Source organism: Callorhinus ursinus, unplaced genomic scaffold, assembly GCF_003265705.2.
Source record: "Callorhinus ursinus isolate GAN/ISIS: 27379988/994484 unplaced genomic scaffold, GSC_fseal_2.0 scaffold12, whole genome shotgun sequence".
Lineage (NCBI taxonomy): Eukaryota > Metazoa > Chordata > Mammalia > Carnivora > Otariidae > Callorhinus > Callorhinus ursinus.
Window position 1 is genome coordinate 28,990,450 of NW_027397074.1, and position 26,430 is coordinate 29,016,879.

Genomic DNA, 26,430 nt, shown 5'->3' on the forward strand with positions numbered 1-26,430 from the left:
AAAGCAAATCATAAAATTTTATTTCAAATATGCAGTAAATAAAAGTGCTGTCCCTTTATCTGTTTCTGTCAAAAAAAAATATGCTACCTTTAAGTATCCACAGAGTTGTGAGTAAAATTAAAGGGAAAATTGGGTTTCCATTACTTGGGTATCTCCAAATCTGTACATTCCTTACTTAAAAATCCTGGACACTAATTTCCCTGAACTCTTGCTGTAGAAAAATGCCTTTCATAATCTAAATAACCTAATGTTTTGGGGTCTTTTGTTCTTTGTGGTTTTACTTTCTTAAACCATACACAATAAAGGAAATGTGTGAGAAATCAGGCAATGCTTTGCCCTTTCTCTTTCTCTCTTTCCCTCAGTGATAACCTTTTATTAATTCATTTTCTAGTAAAGCTAAAATAATAAGGCATTTAGCCAATGAAAAAGTCAGCAAACAGAAAGCCAAAGAAAACTCTCCACATCCGGTCAGCAATACTTGGCCAAAGAAAATTTAAAAAGCAGGAAAACCAGTCTTTAGGACTTTACTCCAACAACACAGCCAACCCAAGAGTTTAAAATGAGGAAACTACCATTTCTGAAAGAGGAAACCTTCCATAAAGCTCTCTTGGGACGCCTGCCGTTTTGCAGATCATTCCAGACACAGCCCTTCTGCATGCATTAGATTAAAAGCAGGTTTGATGAAATAATTCCCAGGTCCTGCCTGTTTAAGTATTCTGACATCAGAGGAAATTAGCAATGTTTAAGGTTGCAAATTCGGTCTTTGTTTACTTTCCACTCTGTTAGGCCTCTAAGAGGGAATTAAAAGCTCAGAAAGTCCTAGCTCTGTGAGTCGGTGATTAGGAGAGATAAACTAGTGTGGATTACTATTCCTTCACTGGTTTAAAACAAAAACAAAAAAACAGGCAACAATCAAAAGATTATAGATTGATAAGGGATACCAAGGAAGCCTGATCCTAACAAATGTATGGTTCCCTAAAGGAGCATTTGTTTGAACAGTTACACCAGAGAAGAACATAGAACCTGCTACGGTTTCCTCAGTTCTGCCCTCTTAGGGCAAACTCCACAGGACACTCTGCAATGGCACTGCTCTCCTATCCTGCTTGTCTTTCCTTCTCAGCTACTGTCAGAGCCTTTCCGGTTTACCCTGAAATCCTTCAACTCCAGCGCAAGGAAGATTGCAAGCTGGAAGTACTGTGTTCATAAGAGCCCAATTTAAGCATTCTTAGGGAGTCCCAAACCAATTCACCAAGTAGAAACTCATTATGTAACAGAAGACAGAGAATCTAAAGTCAAGTTAGTACAATTTAATGTGCAGCATAATTAGCCCTTCAAGAAGCCATCAGATGCTACACTTAATAGCTTACTGTCAAAAGGAAATTTAAGAGTCTGATGTTTGTATTTATCTATGATTGTAAAATAATTACTCATCTGGTCAAGAGTTTAAACATTATAGCTACAAGTTCAAGCATTATATATTAAGAGCCAGGAACCATTTCTAAGTCAATAATTTACTGCCATTTAATACACAACTAGGGTGAGTATTCTACAGCGGTGTTTGAAAATAGCCCACAATTTGTTTCCTCCTCTAATTTCAATTTATGCAAGGCTTAAGGGTCACACACAAACACATACACATGCCCAATCAGTTAGTAGTAAAGACGTCTCTGGACAAGGTGACAGAAACTGAGTCATGCCAGCATTTGTCTCCACAACTACCACGTATCTGTTCCATAACAAGGCCATTAGTGCACTAGAGGACAAAAATATATGGGTCCCTGAGGAGACAGATGTGAAATATATATTCAGATACATGTTCCTTTGTGAGAGCTAAAGTGTCCAGTTGGAGAAATCCTATCAATAAAACTGATGGACAGCAAGACATAGCAATCTTTGTTTTCTAGAATCTGATATAAATAATACACAAATGTTTAATGACATGATGTCAAAATTTAGTCATAAGAAAGTCTCAGGGATGCAGATTAAATTGACCATCTGTACAGCCTGCCATGAAGTAAGTCGTTCAACATTTTTCATGAAGAATTGTTCAAGTATTAATGAGCCAGGGCTACAAAAGTTTTCCAAACCAATGGATGAAAAATGAAAAGCATACTTTTTTAATATTTAGAAATGAGACAATTCCGAGCCTATCACCCCTCAAGTGGTATCCTTTCATCTGTCTTTATTATCTCTGTTGTCATTTCCAAACTCCAGATAGTGAGGATGTGTACGTATCTACACACGTAAATGAACGAATGTACACAAAACTACTCACGGATCGGGTGTTACAGGATAGTATCTAAGGATGTCCGTTTTGAAATAAAAACTTTAAATAATTTTTTCTATATAAACGCATTTTGCCATATTTAAAAAAAAAAAAATCACCCAAAGGAATTCTGTTTGTGTGGCCTCTAGGTGTCATGCTTGACCAAGATTTGGGGTAGACAAAATTTATTTTGGGCTTCTCTCAATTTCCTCTTTGCCACACCCACCAAAGTATTAAAAGATAAAACATTTCACTTTTTATCTTTGTAATAAGGAGTCACAGATTCTTTTTCTTTTTAAGACTTTATTTTTTTATTATGTTATGTTAATCACCATACATTCCATCATTAGTTTTTGATGTAGTGTTCCATGATTCATTGTTTGCGTATAACACCCAGCGGTCCATGCGGTACGTGCCCTCTTTGCTTTCTTTCCCAATTCTGACCTTCACATTCACCTTTTCTTTCCAATTCCTTTTCTCTATAACCTCTTTTGTTTCACTTGGTTGAATAGTGTGCTGGTTTGTGTGTGAGGGGAGGGCATATTCTAAATTTGATAGTTTTACAGAAAGATAATTCGTCCCATAGTTTCTCCATTTTACTCAAAACTAAGCCTGTTTGGAAGCAACGTGGATATGCCACAAATAGTGAGACCACTTGTTTTGAGTATCAAGTGAAAATGTACAAAATTTTGGTTCACATCTTTCTCGGGATCCCATTCTAGGCTGTGTGTGAGCATCAGTAGTCCTAGACACAGGGTAGTACCCAAATTGTTAAAAAAAATTTCAACAGTGAGGGACCTAAGAGGGTATTTCTGTAGAGAACACCCTGGCCAATACAATGATTCAGGCATTTGAAAAGTACAGAGGAACAACACATATAAAGGCAAAAGAATTGACTAGTTATCACCAGTTGTGCTGATGTCCTACAGATAATTAAAAGGTACAGGCCTTATACAAACTATTGAAAACTAAATATGAAGGTCAAGAGTCCTTAAAGAGGGATCCCTGTCTCCTGCTGCAGTAGAGTAGAAAAAAAGCCAAAGATCAAATTGGAAATTTTACCGTTAAGAGCTGACAACTACAAAGATGATTGTTAAACCCAGGCAAGTCTGTTACGCTGAGATCAGGGTTCTTCCTGGGAACACCTGAAACCTGATAGGTGAGACAAGTCTGTCTGGGTGGATGTCTCAAAGTCTTTGTCTCCAGACTCCTCTGAGTCCCCAAAGCCTTCCCAGCTGGACCCTCCTATGAAAAGGTAGCACACCCTCTCCCTGCAAGTCTTCCCTGATCCTTCCTCCACCCCATCTCCTAGTCTGGAGCTGATAACTCACTAGGGTTAAGTAGCTGCATTAAGTCAGCAGAATATATGCTGGGCCTGTTAAGATTATAAAAGACGTTGCAAGAATTAGCTAGGATGTACTGGTAGGAGACAGAAGAATATTCACGGGGCTAAACTCTGAATGTCTGATGAGAGGCCAGGGCTTACGACAGGATAAGAGGGAGTTTGTTAACTTAGTGAACACTCCAAGGAGAATGGAATTTAACACCCTGTCAAGAACTGACAGGGCAGTGCAAACCGGTGGTTCCTAGAAGCCTGGAAAGCACTGATGGAAACTGAAACACGAGAATTTATCAATGCAGACAGGGAAGGAAGGGACAGGCGGAATAAAGACATCATGGAAGGACAAGGAAGACCCAAGAATGGATTATGCTCCTTCAAGGGGACATGCAGAGGGCACACTAATCACCAAAAATATTAGGAATGTGTTGGTGAAAGGGACAACAGCATCATAAAATTCCTTGGTGGGTCTTTGCATGCCAGAGGAGAGGAGGCCATACAGGTTTAAGTCCCTGATCTGTTGGAGTTAATGTTTGTACATGGTTATGAAGTAAAGTTCTAAATTTTTATTTATTTATTTATTTATTTATTTATTTATTTATTCAATTTGAGAGAGAGAGAAACAGCATGAGAGGGGAGAGGGTCAGAGGGAGAAGCACGCTCCCCGCTGAGCTGGGAGCCTGATGTGGGACTCGATCCCAGGACTCTGGGATCATGACCTGAGCCAAAGGCAGTCGCTTAACCAACTGAGCCACCCAGGTGCCCTAAAGTTCTAAATTTAATATTTTGCACATTGATATCCAATTGTCCCACCATCATTTAAAGGATTATTTTTCTTACTGAATTGTGTCAAGGCTTTTTACCAAAAATCATTTGACCATAAATGAAAAGGTTTATTTCTGCCTCACTAATAAATATGCCTATGCCTATCTTTATGCTCATATGATATTATCTTGATTACCATAGCTTATACTAAGTTTTGAAATTTAATAATCTTAAGACCATCAACTTTTTTCCTTCTCAAAAACGTTTTGCCTCTTCAGTCCTTTGCATATCCACCCTTATTTTAGGATCAACCTCTCAATATCTACAAAGTGCCTGCTGAGATTTAGACAGACATTGCAATAAATCTAGAGATCCATGTGAGGTGAATTGTTATATTAATGATACGGTCTTCTAACTCATGAACATGGAACGTCTCTTCTTTTACTTAGCTCTTCATAAATTATTTTCAAGAATATTTTGGGGTGCCTGCATGGCTCAGGCAGTTAAAGTGTCTGTCTTCAGCTCAGGTCATGATCGCAGGGTCCTGGGATCGAGCCCTCATCAGGCTCCTTGCTCAGCGGGGAGCCTGCTTCTCCCTCTCCCTCTGCCTACCATTCTGCCTACTTGTGCTCTGTCAAATAAATAAATATAATCTTTTTCTTAAAAAAAGAAAGAGTATTTTATACTTCAGGGCACAACGCTGCACTTATTTTGCTAAACTTAGACCTGAGTTTTACTGGTTTTGATGTACTCGTGAACAGAATCATTTTCTGAACTTCATTTCAGATTGTTTACTGCCAAGATATAGAAGTTAATTTTTACATATTCATTTTATACCCTACAATCTTGCTTAACTCATCTCTAACTTCTAATAAATATTTTCTACATTTCAAATTTTTCAATATATGAATTAACTGCAGATAGACATTTTTGTTCCCACCTTTTCAATCTGAAAGCCTTGTTATTACAATGTTATTATAATTATTACCTTGCCTATTATCTGGGCTAAGACTTCCAGCACAATGTTAAATACAAGTGGAGAGACCTGGTATCTTGGCTTTGTGACTGATCTTAGAAAGAAAATATGCCCTTTCACTACGAAGTATGATGTGAGCTGTAGATTTTTTCATAGATGCCATTTCCATGCCTAGATTGGAAAATTTACATTAATTCTCAGATTGTTGAAAGTTTTTATCATGAATGGGTGGTGGATTTTCCTAAATGATTTTTCTGAATGCTTTAACTGTTTTATAGCCTTTAAATGATCGATATAGTCTATTAATGGATTTTCTCATGTTAAATCAACCTTGCATTCTTGGAATAAATCACACTTGGTCAGGGTGTAAATCCTTATGTATGTTACTGAATTTGATTTTCACATTCAGTTTAAGTTTCTCCAGCTACTCATTAAGAACATTGATCTTGAGTTTATCTTTTGTTGTTGCTGTTACTTGTGATGCTCCTGGCTTTGGTATCAGGGTAATACACACCTCAGAGAATACGTTGGGATGTGTTCCCTCCTCTTCTATTTTCAAAGTTTGTGAAGGACTGTATGACTTCTCCTTGAAATACTTAGTATTCGCTACTGACACCAGCTGGGGCTGGACATTTCCTTTATGAAAAAATATATCATTACAGTTTCAATTTCTTTACTTGTTATAGATCTCCCCAGGTTTTCAGTTTCTTCTTCCGTAAGTTTTGGTTACTTGTGTTCTAGGAATTTATTCATGTTATCCAAATTGTTAAAATCAATGGCAAAAGTTTGTTCATAATATTCAAATAAAATCCTTTAAATTTACATAGAACTGGTAGTGATTTCTCCTCTTTCCATCCCTGACTTTTGGAATTCATGTCTCTTTTCTTTTTCCTTGGTCTAGCTAAAGGTCTTAAAAAAAAATAAACTTTCCACAGAACATATTTTTTTTTAATTTTCTCTATTGATTTTGTGTTTTAATTCATTGATTTACACTCTAATTTTATAATTTCCTTTCTTCTGCTTGCCTTAGTTTTAATTGCTCTTTTTTCCTTATTTCTTAAAGCAGAAACTTAGGTTACTGAGGCCTTGGCTTACTTAGGTACTTACACAGGATATTTCCTTACATAAGTTACTGAGACCTTTCATATTTTTTGACATAAGACATAAAGCCAAAAATTTCCTAAGCGTTGCTTATCTACATTACATACATTCTGATTTTGATATGTTGTGATTTGCATTCAGTTCAAATATATTAATTTCCCTTATGATTTACTCCTTGATCTAGGAGTTATTTCTAAACATACTATGTAATTTCCATATATTTGAAGGTTTTCCAGATCTATTCGTGGTGTGGAAGTCTAATTTATTCGTAGTAAGAAGATCTACTTTGCATGATTTCCACATTTTGTTTCATTTGATGTTGTTACTGGGTTTTTTTTGTTGTTGTTTTTTTGTTTGTTTTTACCTTTGTTCAACCTTGTCTTATGATCCAGTTTATGGTTTATATTGAAGAAAGTTTCACGAGCACTTAAGAAGAAAATGTATCCTTCAGACATTGGAGTTTTCTATAAAGTTCAAGTTGATTGATAGTGCTGTTTAAAGTTTTATATCCTGGCTGCCTTTCTGTGTAGTTGTTTTATCAATTATTGAGAGTGGATTATTGTTATCTCCAGGTACTACTGTTGAATTGTCTATTTTTCCTTTCAGTTTGGTCAGATTTTATGTCATATTTGGGAGCTTTGTTGTTAGGTGTGCATATATACAATGATTGTTATATTTTCTTCATGAATTGATCCTTTTATCATTAGGACATATCCTTTATGTTTCCACCAATTTTTCTTATTGTGAAGTCTTTTTTTTTTTTTTTGACAATAGAGCTACTTCAGCTCCCTTATTTTTGTTGTTTTCATAGCATATATTTTTTCCATCCTTTAACTTTCAATCAATTTTTATATTTGAATTGAGGGTACATTCTTTACAACAGCATGTAAGCTGAGTATGTTTTTAATCTAGTACAATAAATGTTTGCCTTGGCATTGAGGGTTTTCGTTTATTCACATCTAATGTAATTACTCAAATGGTTCTATTTACATTGTCGTTTTGCTATTCTTTACTTTTTATCTTTTTTTAGTAACAGCTTTGAGACATAATTTACAGACCATATAAGGTACCCATTTAGTGTGTACCATGCACAGGTTTATCCACACAGTTTTAGTGTTATCACTACCATGTAGTTTTAGAACATTTTCATCAAGCCAAAAAGAAATCCCAAGCCCATTGTCAGTTACTCCCATTCTTCCCTTCACCCAGACTCTGGAAACCACTAACTTAATTTATGGGCTCATCTACTCTGGACATTTCACATAAATGAAATCAAAATACGTGGCCTTTAGTGAATGGTTTCTTTCACTTAGCATAAGTTTCCAAGGGTCATTCATGGTACAGCATGCATCAGGATTTCATTGTAGTTCATGGCTGAATAACATTTTGTGAGGATATACTACATTTTCTTTATCCTTGAATCAGTCGACAGACATTTGAGTTGTTTCCACCTTTTGGCTATTAAAAATAGTCCTGTTACGAATATTTACATACATCTTATCTCTCTTTGTTCCTCTGTTCCTCCTTTATGACTTCTTTTGTGTTTTTTAGAATACTATTTAATCCCTCTGGATATTTTTAAAATAGTTTTTTTAATTTAATGATTACCCTAAGACTACAGTATCTATTTCAGCTTTTCACCACCTACTTCAGAATTATTCTCATAAAATATAGAATTTTCCAATGTATCTTTTTCTTCTCCTTCTATGTGGTCTATATATGTTAAAAACCCAACAGAACAGTGTTATAAATCCTGGATAAAATATATATTTTAGAGGTCAGAAGAAAATATGAATAAATATATTTACAGACTCTTTTATATTTAATCATACGCTTGCCATTTCTGACACTTTTCATTTCTTTATGTGATTTGTATTATTGTCTAGTTTCATTTTCTTTCAGACTGATGAACTTTCATTAGTTTTCCTGTAAAGCAGGTCTGTTAAGCAATCCTCTCAGACTTTATCTGTCAACATCTCTATTTCATCTTCATTTTTGAAGGGTGGTTTTGTCAGATAAAGATTTCTTGGTTTACACTTTTGTTTTCTTTCAACTCTTTGAAGATGGCATTGCAATGTCTTCTGGAAGCTACTGTTCTTGATGAAAAGTTAGCTAATGACTTTGTTGTGGTTTCTTTGTATTTGAGGAATCTCTTTTCTCTGATGCTTTATATTTTCTTATTATATTTGATGTGGATCTTCTACTCAAGGTTTGTTGAATTCCTTAAGTGTTTAATGTTTCTCATCAAATTTGGGAAGTTTCTGAGCACTATTTCTTCAAAATGTTTTTCTGCTCCCTTCTCATTTTCCTTCTGGAACTTCCAGGACCAATTGGCTGGCAGGCTTTAAGGCTTTGCTCATTTTACCTTTCTCTCTGTTCATCAGATTAGATAATTTCTACTGTTCTGTGTTCAAGTTTAGTGATTCAACTGTTCTAACTTTCCAGGGTCTTTGGCTACTTCATCTTTTGACTCAGTGTCTCAATATGTGGCCTACATGACTGTCTCTGAAGGGAAAGGCAAGAGAGTTCTAAAGTACCATGAGATGTTTATATTACTACTCTCTACATACCATTAGGCAAAATTAAACCATGCAGCCACAATCTAATTGCAAGGAAAGCTGGGAAATTTGTCTCCCTGTATGACCAAGATGAAGAAAATAGAATGGATTTAATAAGTACATAGCAATATATTTGCCATACTCTTCCATGCCTACATCAGGCAATTGTGTCACTGAAAAGTCTTGTGATTCTTTTTTGTTGTCTGCCTACATAGGTATCCTAACTGTCTACATATTTTCAGGTCAAATTGTTAGGCACAGAGGTGGGCAAGAGTGGATTAATAATCACTGAAATGTAAAAACTGGGGTCTGTTCTCTAGAGAGCTGGCAGTGATGAAGTTGGCATTGGTAGACCTCTCTTAGGGTTCAACTCTAATCAAAGAGGAAAAAGAAATTCACATTGGAGGCAGGCTGGGAGTGATTACTCCACTATGTGTTGTATAGAAAAGGTCTCTCTGCTTTACTCCCAATCCCTACAAAACAATAAATAGCAGAATTTAAAATGTATAAATGCATAGAATAGGAGAGAAAAAAAAAACTTCTGTCTTTGATAAAAGAGGTGAGCAGATACTTGTTTCCTATGGTGCACAACCTCTTCAACTCTATATTTGCACAGATTTTTATAACAGGTTAGCAGATGTCACAGTCCCTCAGACATGATTCAGATAAACTGCACTGGGAATGGCTCTCTCTGGGCTCCACAACATGACAGCCTTTCTTTACCTCACCTTCAGAAGAGGTGATACCTCTGACCTTTCCTGATAAACATTTTTTGCTTTACTCTCTGATACATATAAGGTATCAGCTTCCACCATGTAGGGGAGTTATTTTTAAAATTTTCTCCTCATTGAATGTTTTTTTCTAAATTTTTTAAAGTAATCTCTACACCCATCACAGGGGCTCAAACTCACAACCCCAAGATCAAGAGTCGCAAGCTCTACTGACTGAGCCAGCCAGGTACCCTTCTCAATTTTTTTCTGACACCACTCATTTTGTATTATCTCCTCTCCTTTTGTATTTGGCCTTATTTATATATTTTAAGTTTTACTGTAGATGTTTTTGTATGGTTGGGGATGAGGCAGAAAAAACTTGTAAGTTCAACCCTCATGTTTAATTGGGATTATTTTATTTTCTATTTTCCTTTTATATTTTCTAGTCAACTATTAAAACAAAACCTTAATATTTAATTGAGTGATGTTCATTACCTTTACAAGTTAAATGTCATTTAAAACTTTCACATCAGATGAAATAGATGGTGAAGATACTATTACGTGGCAAAAGAAAAAAATAACACACAGAGGTTTAACAACTTTCACATGTAGTTAGTGGTAAGGATGAAAGTGGTAGGATGCCATGATTTCCCTATACAATGTGTTGTCCAAATGAGAGACAGCTTTCTAAAAATCAGTGATTCAGTAGACTATCTGTACTGAAAAATGTAAAAACGCAAACATATGTCTAATTCGAATTTATTCCGAGTAGTATAAGGTTCATAAAAGATGCATGACAAGTATTTGTGACAAGAGGGAAATCATTTAAATAAATCACATGCTTAAAATTTAAAAAGAACTGTTTTGTTTGTTTCCATAACCACAAAGGAGGAGTAACAACTGTGCCTAAGTGTTCCGGGACTAGAAATGCGGCATGAATTCAAGACCAATACTTTTGCTAAGAGTGAATTAATCTTGGCACACAGGAGCACCATTAACAAAAAACTGAAGCATGTCTTTGAAATACAATTTAACTTACTACATAACAGTTGTAGTTTTTTTAGAAAAATTGACAATTTTTTAGTTTCGAGACTGATATTTTAAGTGGATGTGTCTTTCTTTGCTGAGAAAGTGGCCTTTCTTTTTACTTCTGCTGAGTAGGTGGTGAAAAGAGACCAGCTGTTCAACACATCTTGGCATTCCTAAGTAGAGATGCATTCATTTTTATAGACTAAGATAAGCTTACATCTCACGCCATGCATTATAATGCAATAAAAAACTATATTTATGCTGAATTCATTTGGCAGTGAAAATCAAGCTCAGTGTAAGATGAAGATATGACACTTTGGGGGGGGAAGCAAATGTCACTAAATTAACTCCATCCATTGTACTACCCTATGGTGACATCAGACGTCACTACCAATTTTCTCAAGCTGCTAGTACACGTCTGTAACTGAAAACAGTATAAAAAGCTTTCTAATTAATTGCTATGGGCAGATCTGCTACTTCCAGAAGTTTTTCCCTTGAGATGCTAACCTGTCTAACAGATGCTAACCTGTCTCAGCATATGACAATTGCATCCTTTTATAATTTACAAAGAAAATATTTTTTTATTTGCTAATCGATGGCACGGAGAATGTTGCAATAGGCCCCAGATGATAAAGAGTATTATTTTAATTATCTTCTTTTCTAACTCAAATAATGGGTTGAGAGCTACAAAGTTTTAGCTGAACAATAGCTCACCATCCAGTATTACTTCGCTCAACTAAAGAGAGCTAAATGTAAGCGGTTAAGCAGGGATATGAATAAAGCAATTCTTCAAAATTCTATCAGCAAGTAAGACTACATAAGCCACAACATATTTCATTTACCAAATTGCTGTGAGCCCTCAACATAAGAGAGCTGGGATTGTGGCAAAATGCCTTTATAAACACATGTGTACCAAAATGAAAAGTGATAGAAACCACATTTTGCAGCTCTCTGAATATTCTGAAATTCTTATATTTTGAGTCCAAATTCAAAATAGGGATATAATATTGACTTAAAGCAATGTCATCAAAATCGTACAAAGCCAAGTATCTAGATCTAAGTTCTTCTCAGCAGCTGTTGAGTCATGACCCAGATGTGGTCCCAGAAAAGTTTAGAGTACCCACTTATCACAATTCTTACACAATCTCTGCTGTGTCTCCCAAATCAAATTAAGGAAAATTCATCTATTCATTCAACAAAAAATGGACAAAATTTACTGAGTGCCTACCATGTGACAAGCACTGTGTCAAGCTCTGGAAATACAGTGACTTATACATCATGCATCACTCACAAAGCCCTCATGTACGCATGACACTAAGCTTGGACCTGTACATGCTAGTCAAACTGCCGCATTCCTTGACTCTAGAGCAACGCAATATATATGACTAGCATTATGTAAATAAAATTGAAATGTAATATGGAGGGGAAAAAATCAAGGAAAAAAAACCATTAATATATTAATAGCCAGGGTACTGTATTGGCATGTAAATAACTAACAGTGGGTATTATTCTCAATCAATACTTTGCCGCATACACTGCTCCAGACAGGCAGCCCCCACGGTGTGTAATGAGCAGAAACTTCATGCTCTCTCTGGTGCCACTGCTGATGTGTGTCCTGCTGTTTGCACATTCTGAGCTGCTGAGATGTCTGCACTTTCTTGGCAGCTGAAAGGAAAGCTTGCTCTGGTTTTTCCCATAACAAGCAAGGGACAAAACCCATAATCCATCTTAATTTCACCCCATGTGAATTGAAAGGTAGTGTTGTCAGGGACAGGAAACATCAGCGACAATGGCTAGTGTGAAAGAAAACAAACACCAAAACAAACGATAAAAAAATATTAACTCAATGGGCTTAAACCACAAGAGATTTCTCTGTAGTGAAATGGAGCACAGACCCAGACTCAATCATATTTCACTAGCTCATTATGCAATTATGGGGGCTTCTCATGGTTTAGTGTTCTTAGGAAAAAAATAGGTTTCACAGATAAAGACAGAATAAGTAGAGATTTTTAAAATGGTAATGTGCTGCTGATATAAGCACAGATGGTATTTTTTTAATGAATAAGAACACTAATATATTACATTATTTCAGATCATACAAGTACAGAGAAGCACCAATTCTAGTCTACCTTTCATAAATATTTTCTTAACATAGTCTCATAAAATTCCAACAAGTGTGAGTTTATCTCTGACATAACATGGATTATTTCCTTGGTATTCCATGAAATTAAAAAAGCTCCTGCATTATGTTGCTTCATATTGGACTGTTAGCCACCATCTTCTTCAGTCATTAAAAAGAAAAGTCCTAGCCACACATAAATAAACCTAATGCTTACCTCTAAGCGACAAAGTAATTAAAATTAATAGTAAATATTGCTTTACAGCATGTTTTTCCTCTCCAAATTATGATTTTTGCAACATTTCTTTAAACGGCTTACACTTTTATTGCATTACAAAAGTGGAATCGTATTCTTTGTACGCACTTCATTATCTCATTTGATTGGGTTTTAATTCCTGCAACATACAGAAAAGGCTGATGTGCCTTTTGCAATTTGAAACAGTGGTTGCATGCTGAGAATAATTAGCTTCACTAAGGCAGAACAAATGATTTCTTTGCAAAACACCAAGTCTGTGTTTCAACAAAGATAATTGCAGAATACCCAAGTTATCTGGGGGTCTTCCAGTATAGTGGTTACTTTAATTAACATTTTTGTAATCTTAATTCCCTAATAACTATAGTGACCCAGAGATTATCATAAAGAACGTTGCTTTTGAACTCTGGAGGTGGGCAGACTTTCTTTTTTGAATTGGTTCATTTCATTTGTCAGTTTCCATTAAAATATTTATTGTATGTTGATTTTATCAAGTATTACTTGTTTCCAAATCATAGTTTAAGAAAAATAATTTTATCATTGGCTGTCACTATCAGAATGGCAGTGGACAATTCTTCCTGCCCTGTTCACACTGAAGTTTTGAAGATCTTTTATTAATCTGATAGAGGAATATTTGTAAGAAGCCAGATTAAATTTTTCCACATTTTTTTTACTGAGATATTATGAAGATGAAAATTAAATTCCACCAATTTGTACTAAAGAGAAGTCACTTAGTGATAGCAACAGAAAGACTATGATTTCTTTTTATAATTAAGGGGTTAATCTTCCTTAAACAGAAAAATCTGTACTAAAATGTTCATTCAATTTTTATATTTTAGTTAAGATTCTTGTTGAGTTAATGATTATTGCAGCACCTTGAGTGGAATCATTAATTGGAGTTTATTATACAGCAAAAAGGTCTTGGGTGTACACTCCCTTGAAATTAAACCTTACTTCCATACCCCTACATGGCTATAGGAAACTTAAGATGTTGCCGCCTTACAGAGAACCATCTAGCACATTACAGTTCCAGATACCAATGGTTTGACAAGTCTAATTCATGCAAGACTCCTTCAACTGCACTGACTTTGCTACAAAAAAATTCATCTTCTAAAATGTCTCTGGAATAATCAAGGAAAGACAACCATAAAAGTTTTAAACTTTATAGTCTGTATTTATATCTATGACATCACTGACAGACAATAAAGTTATTATCAATTTAAGTTCTATTCTATATCTACAATTTTAGTCCTGAATGTGAACAAGTTTATGCTATTTGTGTGACTGAGATAGGAGGAATGTGTTTAAAATGCAAGAAATATTCTCCTTTACTCACTATGAGATTCTGAATCACCAAAAAGCTTAGTACCTTTTGGAAAGTGAGTTTTATCTTTGGAATTGTGATTCTAAACATAATTTAAAGTATTGAAGCTAGAGTAAAAAAGAGAATTAAACAAAAACAAACCTGAATTCCAAAAGTATGGAATTCCAAGAGTACTAAGTAATCTGCGAAAGGAACCCTGCTTTATTTTTATTCAAGTTTTTAGAAATCCTGTTTATCGAATAATGTGTATTCTTTATACCGCCAAGCACCTAGAGAGGCTTCCAAATTATTTTTCTCAGTAAATGACTTGGGTTAGGGTCAGAGTGTTATATCCTGGAATATTTAAAAACTCATATTTTATGTAGTTATGGACACAACTATAAAACTCACTTTTTTTCTAGTAATAGCTACCAAGTAAAGTCCTTTTTGTCTGGCAAGCACGTAATCTTGACATTTTCCCCCCTAAAGTCCATCTCTGCCGTGTATTGGTTAGATGAGGTTCAAAGGCACACATATCATTCAATAAATGTGATTTCAAAAAGAGGTTTAAAAAACAGGAAGTATTTATTGAAATGCTGTCCCATTAGAATAAGAATAAATTTTTGTTGCTAATCAACTTTAGTTGCCTTATCAATTCTTTCATTTTAAAAGGTAGAAGTCAACTGAAGTCTATTAAGAGAATATAACTGGTCGTTGGGAGCTTTTTGATCACTGTTGATTCAATTTCATTAATAGTAATCAGTCTGTTCAGATTTTCTATTTCTTCCTGATTTAGTCTTGGAAGATTGTATGTTTCTAGGAATTTATCCATTCCTTCTAGATTGTCCAATTTGTTGGCATAATTGTTCAATGTATCCTCTTAAAATCTTTTGTATTTCAGTGGTGTCAGTTTTAACTTCTACTTCATTTCTGATTTATTTATTTGAGCCCTATTTCTTTCTTGATGAGTCTGGCTAAGGTTTATCAATTTTGTTTACCTTTTCAAAGAATCCACTCTTAGTTCCACTGATATTCTATTTCTTAAACAAACAAAAATATACCCTGCTGTGGACAAGAATTAATATAGTTAAAATGTCACAACTACCCAAAGTAATCTACAGATTCAATGCAATCCCTATAAAAATACCAATAGCATTTTTCACAGAATTAAAACAATTCTAAAGTTGGCATGAAACTATAAAGGACCCAAATAGCCAAAGCAGTCTTGAAAATGAACAAAGCTGGAGGTCATCTAGCTGCTCCTTGATATCAAAATACACTACAAAGCTATTGTGATCAAAACAGTATGGTACTGGCACAAAAACAGATGAACAGAAGAAGTTATAGCTCAGAAATAAACTGACACATATATGGTCAAGTAATCTACCACAAAGGAGGCAAGAATACACAATGGGGAAAAGACAGTCTCTTCAATAATGGTGTTAGGAAAAGTGGACAGCTACATGGAAAAGAATGAAACTGGACCACTTTCATACACAATATACAAAAATAAACTCAAAATAGGTTAAAGACCAAAATACAAGACCTAAAACCATAAAACTCCAAAAACAACAAAACAAAAACCATAGGTAGTAATTTCTTGGACATTGATCTTAGGAATATTTTTTTTGGATCTACCTTCTGAGGCAAAGTCAGCAAAAACAACAAATATAAATAACTGGTACTATATCAAAGCAAAAAGCTTTTGCACAGTGTTGGAAACCATCCACAAAATGAAAAACCAACCTACTGAATAAAAGAGGATATTTGCAAACCATATATCTGATAAGGGGTTAATATTCAAAGTATATGAAAACCTCATACACCACCACCAAAAAAAAAAAAATGCAATTAAGAAATGGGCAATCTGAATAGACGTTTTTCTGAAGATGATATACAGATAGCCAATAGATGTATGAAAAGATGTTCAGCATCACTAAATATCAGGAAAATGCAAATCAAAACCTCAATGAGCTATCACCTCATACCAGTCAGAATGGCTGGTATCAAAAAGACAAGAAATAACAAGCGTTGGGGAGGATGTGAAGAGGGAACTTTCATGCATTGTTGGTGTGAATGTAAGTTGGTGCAACCATTATGGAAAACAGTATGGAGGTTCCCAAAAAACTTAAAAATAGAAATACCACATAATCCAGCAATTTCACTTCCGGGTATTTGCCACCCCCCAAAAAAAAAACCCCAAATACACTAAATCAAGGAAATATATGCACCCCTAATGTTCATTGCAGATTATTTCCTTTATCCAAGATATGGATGCAACCTAAGTGTCTATCAGTAGAGGAATAAATAAAGAAGACATGGTGTATATAGACAATAAAATATTATTCAACTATAAAAAGAATGACATCTTGCCATTTGTGACAACATGGATGGAACTATAGGGTATTATGCTAAGTGAAATAAGTCAGAAAAAGCCAAAACTGTATGATTTCATTTATATGTGGAATCTAAATAAACAAATGAACAACAACAACAGAAACAGACTCATAAATACAGAGAACCACCTGGTGGTTGGCAGGGGTGAGGACAGTGAATAGATGGGCAAAACAGGTGAAGGGCATTATAACTTTTAGTTATAAATTAGTCATGAGGATATAAATAAAGTACAGCGCTGGGAACAAAGTCAATAATATAACTATATAAGACGACCAATAATAACTAAAATTATGTGATCATTTTGTAACGTACATAAATGTCAAATCACTGCGTTGTACACTTAAAACTAATATTTATGTCAATTTAAAGTAATCAACAAAAAAGAGAATATAATTGGAAAACCATGAAAATTTACGGAGAATACCATGATGTTGAAACAGTTTAATCATTAGTTTAGAATTAGTGATACAAGTGACAAATTACTAATGTTTCATACAAAAGGTTGATGGCTCCTGTTCAGAAGTACTTAAGTGACAATAAAAGAAGGATTGTGTTTTTTCATATGTGGTAAAAGAAGGTAGATCTATTGTGCACTAGTGAAAGGATAAAGTACAGTTGACCCTTAAATAACATATGTTTGAACTGTATAGATCTCCTTATACACAGACTTTGTTTGATAATACAGGGCAGGCAGTACTGTAAATGTATTTTCTCTTCCTTGTCATTTTCTTTTTTTTTTTTTAATTTTATTTATTTGACAGAGAGAGACAGACAGCTAGAGAAGGAACACAAGCAGAGAGAGTGGGAGAGGGAGAAGCAGGCTCCCGGCCGAGCAAGGAGCCCGATGTGGGGCTTGATCCCAGCACCCCAGGATCATGACCCGAGCCGAAGGCAGACGTTTAATGACTGAGCCACCCAGGCGCCCCCTATCATTTTCTTAATGTTTTCTTTTCTCTAGTTTATTGTAAGAATACTGTATGTCATACAGAAAACATACCAAATACGTATTGATCAACTATTCATGTCATTGGTAAGGCTTCCAGTCAAGAGTAGGCTATTAGTAATTAAGTTTAGGGGAGTCAAAGTTATACACAAATTTTCAGCTGTGTGGGACTTTGACACACCTAACCCCTGTATGTTCAAGGGTCAACAGTACTCTAAGAATTATCATTTTACTCTATAAAGCAATAAATATCACCAACCTCATTTACTTCTTATGTAGTCTTTAAGGTATCCCTTTCTACCATTTGAAATTAAATGAACTGATATAAAGTATATGAATCATACTCTTCCCACCCTTCCACGTGACTCATAGAAATAAGTTTTGTTGGGGCACCTGGTTGGCTCAGTTGGTTAAGCATCTGCCTCCGGGCTCAGGTCGTGTTCTCAGGGTCCTGGGATGGAGTCCCGCTTCAGGCTCTCTGCTCAGCGGGGATTCTGCTTCTCCCTCTCACTCTCCCTCTGTGTGTACTCTCTCTCTCTCTCAAATAAATAAAATCTTAAAAAAAAAGTTCTGTTCTACATAAAATACGGACAAATCATACTAACCAAGAAAAACAGACTGACAGGAGACTGCATATAAGGACTGGATTGCCTTCAGACAATACACATTCCCTTGCCAACATAGAAGCTCACAGAAATGGGTTTTGTTTCTAGACTTATAGAAATAAGTTTTGCTCTATATAAAATACAGACAAATCATACTAACCAAGAAAAACAGCCTGACAGTTATTAATATGTAACTTAACATTGCATTCTTTTTGTTTCACTGAACCTACCACAATACAAAGACATAATTAATACGTAACTTAAAATTGTATTCCTTTTCTTGTTTCATTGAACCTACCATAATACAAAGACATAACAATAATTAAGATACCACCAATAAAAACTGCGGGCTAATTTCACTAAGAAATAGTGATGCAAAATTTTGAATTAAAAGTTGGCAAATCGGGGCGCCTGGGTGGCTCAGTTGGTTAAGCAACTGCCTTAGTCTCAGGTCATGATCCTGGAGTCCCAGATCGAATCCCATAGCGGGCTCCTTGCTCAGCAGGGAGTGTGCTTCTCCCTTTGACCCTCTCTCCCCTCTTACGCTCTTTCTGTCTCTCAAATGAAGAAAATCTTAAAAAAAATAAAAATTGGCAAATTATGTTTCCTGGCACAGCAACAGGAGAGCGGGAGAGGGAGATTTAGAGTCATGTCCAGAATGCAAGAATGGTTGAAGATTAGGATTTATATTCTATATTTTCTGATATTCACAGGGAGAAAGAGATACATTTTGTGATTATCATAATATACCAAAAAGAAATTTGATAAAATATCTTATGAAAAGAAAATAAGAATGGATCAATATTTTCATGATAAAAGATGCATGGCTCTTACCACAAAGCAATTCTATTCTTCATCAAATATTTAATATATTCTTACTAAATTAGTGAATAAGATACAAATGCCATTACCACTAAAATTTTATATTATTCTAATAGTATAAGGAAATGTAATTAGACAAAAGAAAAAATAGACAACTATTAGAAAAAGTTAAAATGATTAAAAGCTACATTATATACCAATAGACAACTACTAGAAAAAGTTAAAATGATTAACTAAAAGCTACAATATTATTTATCAGAGAAACCCAAAGATAACAAATGAAAAATCTTTTTTTATTATGTTAATCACCATACATTACATCATTAGTTTTTGTTGTAGTGTTCCATGATTCATTGTTTGCATATAACGCCCAGTGCTCCGTTCAGTACATGCCCTCTTTAATTCCCATCACGGGGCTAACCCATCCCCCCACCCCTCTCCCCTCTAGAACCCTCAGTTTGTTTCTCAGAGTCCATAGTCTCTCATGGTTTGTTTCAGGGCAGAAAAATCTTTAAAAATTAGAAAAATCAGGTGATTAAATGTTTAATATATTAAATATTCATTAATTTTCTGAAAATTTAATTGTGTTTTCTAATTAAACATTCTTAAGGGATTCTCATTTATAAATGATAAAATGAGACAAGTTAAAAGAATTTAGGAATTAAAAGAAATATACAGGATGTATATAAAAATATAATTTGAATTTTCTTGAGAGTTTTCCTAAAAAAGGCAAAAAAAAACCCCACTTACCTACTTAAATGCAAACATGTAATTTTCCCTAAATTTTATATCATTTTTATTTTAATCCATATAATTATGTGATAGTAAAATATGCAGTAGGACATTTCTAAACCTGACAAATGGATTCTAGCATTTATACGGAAATATATAACTGTGAAAGTCACTGTAATAAAAATGGAATCTGGTTTTACTAGATAAATGTACCAATTTAAAAACAAAACGGGAGTGACACAATTGGAGATGTGCAAAACTGCACACCTGCAGACAAATCACTGGAAAGAAGTTTTGAAATAAAAGTTTATGTGACAGTTTAGAGTATGATAAAAGGGGCATTTCAAATCAAAGAAGAAACACTGGAGAAAGCAGATGTTGTTTGGACAAATCCCTAGCCACTTGGAAATCAGGAATAATGAATTTCTCTTCACGCTGTGGAATAAATTACAGATGAATCAAAGACATATTGTGAATAAAAAATGAAACTATATACATATTAAAATAGAATGTGGGAGAATATTTTTACAAATTTGGGGTGAAGAGGTTTTTCTTAAAAAGTCAAAAAATCAAAAACCATAAAGAAGTCATATGGCTTCATCATAATTAATTGTCCCAAATGGCAAATAAAATAACCCACCAAAAATAAGATCACATGACAAAGAAAAACTGGAAAAAGCTTTTCCGGTATTAATTTTCATTTTTAAGAAAATCTCTAACAAATGAAGAGAAAATGTTTAATAGTACTATCAGTATGTAGATAAAACACCTATAGGCAGTTCGCTGAAAGTGATACACCGTTGGCCAAGGGACATAATACATAATACAGGTTCAATTTTATAATTCTTCTCCCTCTCCCACTCCCCCTGTTTGTGTTCCCTCTCTCGCTGTGTCTCTGTCAAATAAATAAATAAATATTTTTAAAAAAAAGAAATGCAGTCCACTCAGAAATCAGAAACATAGTTAAGAAAAAAAAAAAAACCCTCCAGCTTTACCACTGAAATAAAGGAAAAAGTACTACACAACACATATTTGATGATAAAGTGTATAACCATGCACTATATAAAGTGCATTAACCATGGAGTGAACTTTGTACCCTATATATAGAAAACGGTTTTGGTTTTTTTTTTTTGAGAAATATATTCCAAGTTTTTATAACCAGAACCATATTCCTATTACTATTCTCCCTTTCTCCAGGAAACCAGAAGTTACTCTCCAGAGAAGCTGAACCAGAGAGACGTGGATATGCAGGCAAAGTGAAGTCTAGCAGTGAGGAATTGTACCAAAATGGGGAGGCTAAATAGAGAGCCGCATACTGAACTGGGAAACATTCAACTCCTTCCCTTTCAAGCAGCTATCAGAATGCCAGAAGCAGGTATACACTCACTCATGAAGGAGACTTGAGGATACCTCCTCTCTGAAGAATCCTGCCAGTCCCAAAGAAAAGAACAATAGATTTTTAATGACTACCACCTGCAGTGGTGTTCCGGTAGTAGCCGGTTTGATTTTCAGTACTTCATTCTTAAACATCAACAGATAATTCATGGAAAGCCTCTTAAATGAAATATACACACATAATAAAAGGGGGAGGGGCAGATAAAATGAAGGAAGCAAAAAATAAAGTCAATAACTGAGAGAGAAGAATTAAAAATCAGGGCAGAATCAAGAGGCTATAAAACAGGAAGAAAAATGCACAAGAAATAACACTTCAAATTTAAGAATATGGTAGTAAAAATAAAGAAAAAATTCAACATAAGTTTTACCAGGTAAGACTTGGAATCTCCCACAAAGTAGGAAAAAAAAGATGAAAAATTTAGTTTGCAATTGGCACTTTACTAAGTAGGACAGTCCTTAAAGTCCAAGAAACTGTGACTAGTTTTACCAAGTACAAAAGTCCTCAAGAACTCTCACAATGAAGGATAAAAAAAACAATTTTTGAATGTTCATCCTAATCATGTTTCCCAGTTATATTGAGATATTATTGACATACATTATACGAATTTTAGATATACAGCATAATTTCATATATATATATATCTAGAAAACAATTTCTGAAAAGAAATAAATGGAAATCATGAGGTTAAAGAAATATGTAGGCATCGAATTTCATTTCTCCTTCAGAGAAAATAAGGAATGTGAAAATCAAACTCTACTTTTGATGGAAAATTTTACTAAGAGATCATACAATTTCTCCTCGACAAACTTTTAAAGAAAATTTGGCTTTCATGTGATGAGATTCTGTGACTCTTTGTCTAGGTCCTTTGCTGTTAAGTTATAACAATCAATGTCATGTTCTCTAAACTTCTTTCCTCAAGGCATTAGTGTTACTAAACTCCACACTTTGTAATAGGTACTTGCAGTTACAACCTATGTAAATACATAAACATTACGAACCTGAGTTTCTACCCTTTTTTTTTTTTTTAGAGATTTTCTATTCACACCTTCTACTCCAATGGTGTAGCAGCTGTAAGTCACATGCTGCAAGCCTACCAAAAACTGGGAGAAATGAAGCCCTCCGCAGTTGACAAACATAAATCATCCTTTGATCATGGTTTCCCCTTCAAAAGACTCTGAGGCAAAGTTGTGCATGACAGGAGACGGCATTTGTATTTTAGAATTTCTCACAGTCACTAATTAGGTAAAACTCACAAAATACGCAGTTGAAAAAGGTTGACACTGAAATATCAACTTTCTGAAGCAATATCTGAACACACGGGCATTACATACTACCTAAAGCAAACTGAACCCCTAATAAGTCTGGGGTTAGTATTTGGTCATTTACTTTTGCAGACTGTCTTGTTGCCTAGGATCGAAGCAAATCAACCAGTGAATTTCTAGACCTTTCAAATAACAAATGTTATATGCCCTGTGGACTTCTGAAATTTTATTTTGCTATACTTTATTTTTGGAGAGTACCTTCAAATGCACTGCATTTTTACAACTCTTCAAAAATACTCAGGGTATTAAGATCACAAAGGAATTTTCTTTCTAAAAGACGAAAAACTACATCTCTTCACATAATTACCTATGAAAGACAGTTGTTTCTTTTTCAATCAATATTTCTTAATTTCAGTTCAAACAATATTTTCTGTGAAATTTCTACATAATGTTAAGCACTTCCATTTCCTGCCTTTTCATTTTGGTTTTATCAGCTCTTATTTCCTTTCAAAGTACAAATAAAACACGTATTGAGTATTCACCAAATACTATTATAGCCCTTGGTTACTGAGAGAATGGCTACCCATAAGCCTGGTAAAACTCAGTTTGTGCTGGTTAAACAACACAGCATGGACCGGTTCAGCCAAAGTAGGTTTTGCCTAAGGGTGGCTTTAAAGAGGTTTCATGAGTTGTTGGGATATCTCCTGGTTATATTTTGGAATGGGGCTAGCTCATAGTTCACTTGTCTCCCAGTATGTTACTTAATATTCAGAGGGAATGTTTGGCAGGGATATTACCTTTGTAAGATAAGCAATAAAGGGGAAGACGACATGTGTTTTACTGTTCTTTGGCAATTTTGTACAAGGACTGAGATTACAGTCTAATCTATAGCAAAATAGATTTTCTCAAAGGAATGAAAAATGGTAAATTCCTCTGCACAGACGTACTGTTATCTATGTGGAGCTCTAACAAGATTCTCAAATAACTGGCTTCCTAAATTTTCTGCAATCTTGTTTATTTACATCCACTGGAAGATGTCTGTAATTATCCAGGAACATACCTTTTTAGACGCCTGTATTATATACTAAAAATGGACATCACATTTCTCACCAGTCAATGCCAAAGTATGTTAGAAAAATTAGAGACAATTACGTTGATGGTGACTAAAGTAAAAAAGGGCTGACTCATAGCTGGCCTAGAATACCTAGAGACGTGGCTTTGTCAACTAGAATCATAATTAATTAATTCTGTCATTTACTTTACAAACTTCCTCCAAGATTCTGTGTAAGCTCCTGGTAAACAAAATTGTATGTTACCAGATCTCAAGGAGTGCATAGTTCATATCTGTATTCTCAGCCTTTCAGTATGTATGGAATCATAAAAGACTAGCTGGCTTTTTTATCCTACTTTATTTTCAGATTTTTTTTAATTTTAGGAAACTATTTTTAAAATGCCATCACAAACAGCTGTGCACACATACCAGAATGAAAATTATTAAGATGTTGTCATATTCACATCAAATATTTTTATTAAGAAAATCGTATATATGGAATTTGTCTTGCAGACCCAATTCCATTCCTTTCCACTCATTAACCCCTACCAGCAAGCACTTCATCAATTTAATGGAGATCAGGTTCTCCCCGTATCCCCCAGACACTCATCATGGCCAGGACTCAGAACTACCAACACCTGCATCTCTTTACCTACGGCTCTCTGACCACTAGAGTTTACCTACTCGCCCTTGTGCAGTGGGCCAGAAGTTTCAAGAAATACACCACTCCCTTCCTCCCAAGCAGCCCTTAACAAGCAACGGATGGAAGTTGGTATGTCTGGTCCCTTAAGTGAGATACCAAAAGTGCCTGTCCCACATGGTCTTCCAGAGTTCTCCCGCAGGACTGTACTCGGCCCAGTAACAGTTGTAATTCACTTGGTAACACATACTTTATTTCTCCATTCCCCTCTTGGTGTTCTTTGAGATCACCTCCCAAATAAACTACCTGCACTTTTAAAGCTTTGTCTCAGGGTATGCTTTTCTGTGATTCAAACTACTGTACCTTCCAATGTGTGTTAACAGAGCTGAAAAATAATGTTTATTCATTTTAAAATCTACGGAATAAACTATATTTCTACATTTTCCTTTTGGTGGTCATTTAGACGGAGTCAGTATTTTGCTATTAAATGTAAGGCTACCATGAACAACTTTATATACCTCTCCTTGTGCACACATGCAAGTTTCTCTCCACTAGACATCCCTATGTGGTACTAATGCTTAGTTACAAGCATGCATGGCTTCATTTTATCAGATATCACCAAATTATACACCAAAATATTTAACAAAATCTTACTTCAGCAATAGCTGATTTCATAAGATTTCAAAATTTTGTCAATCTCATTTTGCTTCTACATATTTCTTCAAATAACCAGCAAATGATACTGACCATTTGTTCAGAACTTAGAGCTGAGCTGGAGCAAGCAGAGAAAACAGAGATTTGTGTGTGCCAAAAAAACTAGAACTCATTTAAAAAGTCAGTACCCGCATTAACAGTTAGAAACCAGTCAGTAGATACATACAAATGGATATGAAAAATATACATACATTACATATAATTAAGTTACACATTAAGTAAGTTACACAATAATTAAGTTACACATACATTACATATAATTAAGTAGTATATCTTCTATAACTAAGGCAGTACACATATATGAACATGTCTATGTCACTGTCAACAATGTATCTATATAAGTTATACGCATTTGTCATGAGTAGTATCTACCAAATATGCCCTATAGTTGGAATCGAAGTATGTAATATGATTCAAAATCTCCATTTTCCTAAAATATTGCCCTTTTAACGACCTAAATATCTTCAAATTGTGACTCACTTGTTTATATAAAGACTCCTGTTAATGCTTCTCGTTACCTGGGAGAGAAGTGTAAAAAGAAAGGAACTAAATTGAGGAACTTGAGGGTAGGTAGATAGCAGTAAAAGGCACTATTATCAATTATAAAAGATACGGTACAAAAACATTGGTGAAGGCACTTAAAACATAAAACAGGCAGCTTTGTTCAGTATCAACTCCGCCTTAAATAATGGTAACAATAGCACTGGTGTAGTCCTGCCTTTCGTGTTTTTATTTCCTGGAAAGCTTCTTCAAATTAGGAAATTCTTGCTTTCCAAAACATGTTTTTAGAGAATATTTTTATTAACTTTTTACATATACACATGACCATTTAAAGTAAAACAGACACTCTATCCACTCTTTTTTTTTCTTTTTAGATTTTTATTAGAGATTTTCTACTTTATTTCAGGCAGCTGTCTTTTTTTAAATTTTATTTTATTATGTTAACCACCATACATTACATCATTAGGGTTTTTTTTTATTTTTTATTGTTATGTTAATCACCATATATTACATAATTTGTTTTGGTGTACTGTTCCATGATTCATTGTTCATAACACCCAGTGCTCCATGCAGAATGTGCCCTTCTCAATACCCATCACCAGGCTAACCCATCCCCCCACCCTCCTCCCCTCCAGAAACCTCAGTTTGTTTTTCAGAGTCCATCATCTCTCCTGGTTCGTCTCCCCCTCTGACTTACTCCCCTTCATTCTTCCTCTCCTGCTATCTTCTTCTTTTTCTTTTTTCTTAAAATATGTTACGTTATTTGTTTCAGAAGTACAGATCTGTGATTCAACAGTCTTACACAATTCACAGCGCTCACTGTAGCACATATCTTTCCCAATGTCCATCACCCAGCCACCCCATCCCTCCCACCCCCGACCACTCCCCAACCCTCAGTTTGTTCCTGAGATTAAGAATTCCTGATATCAGTGAGGTCATATGATACAT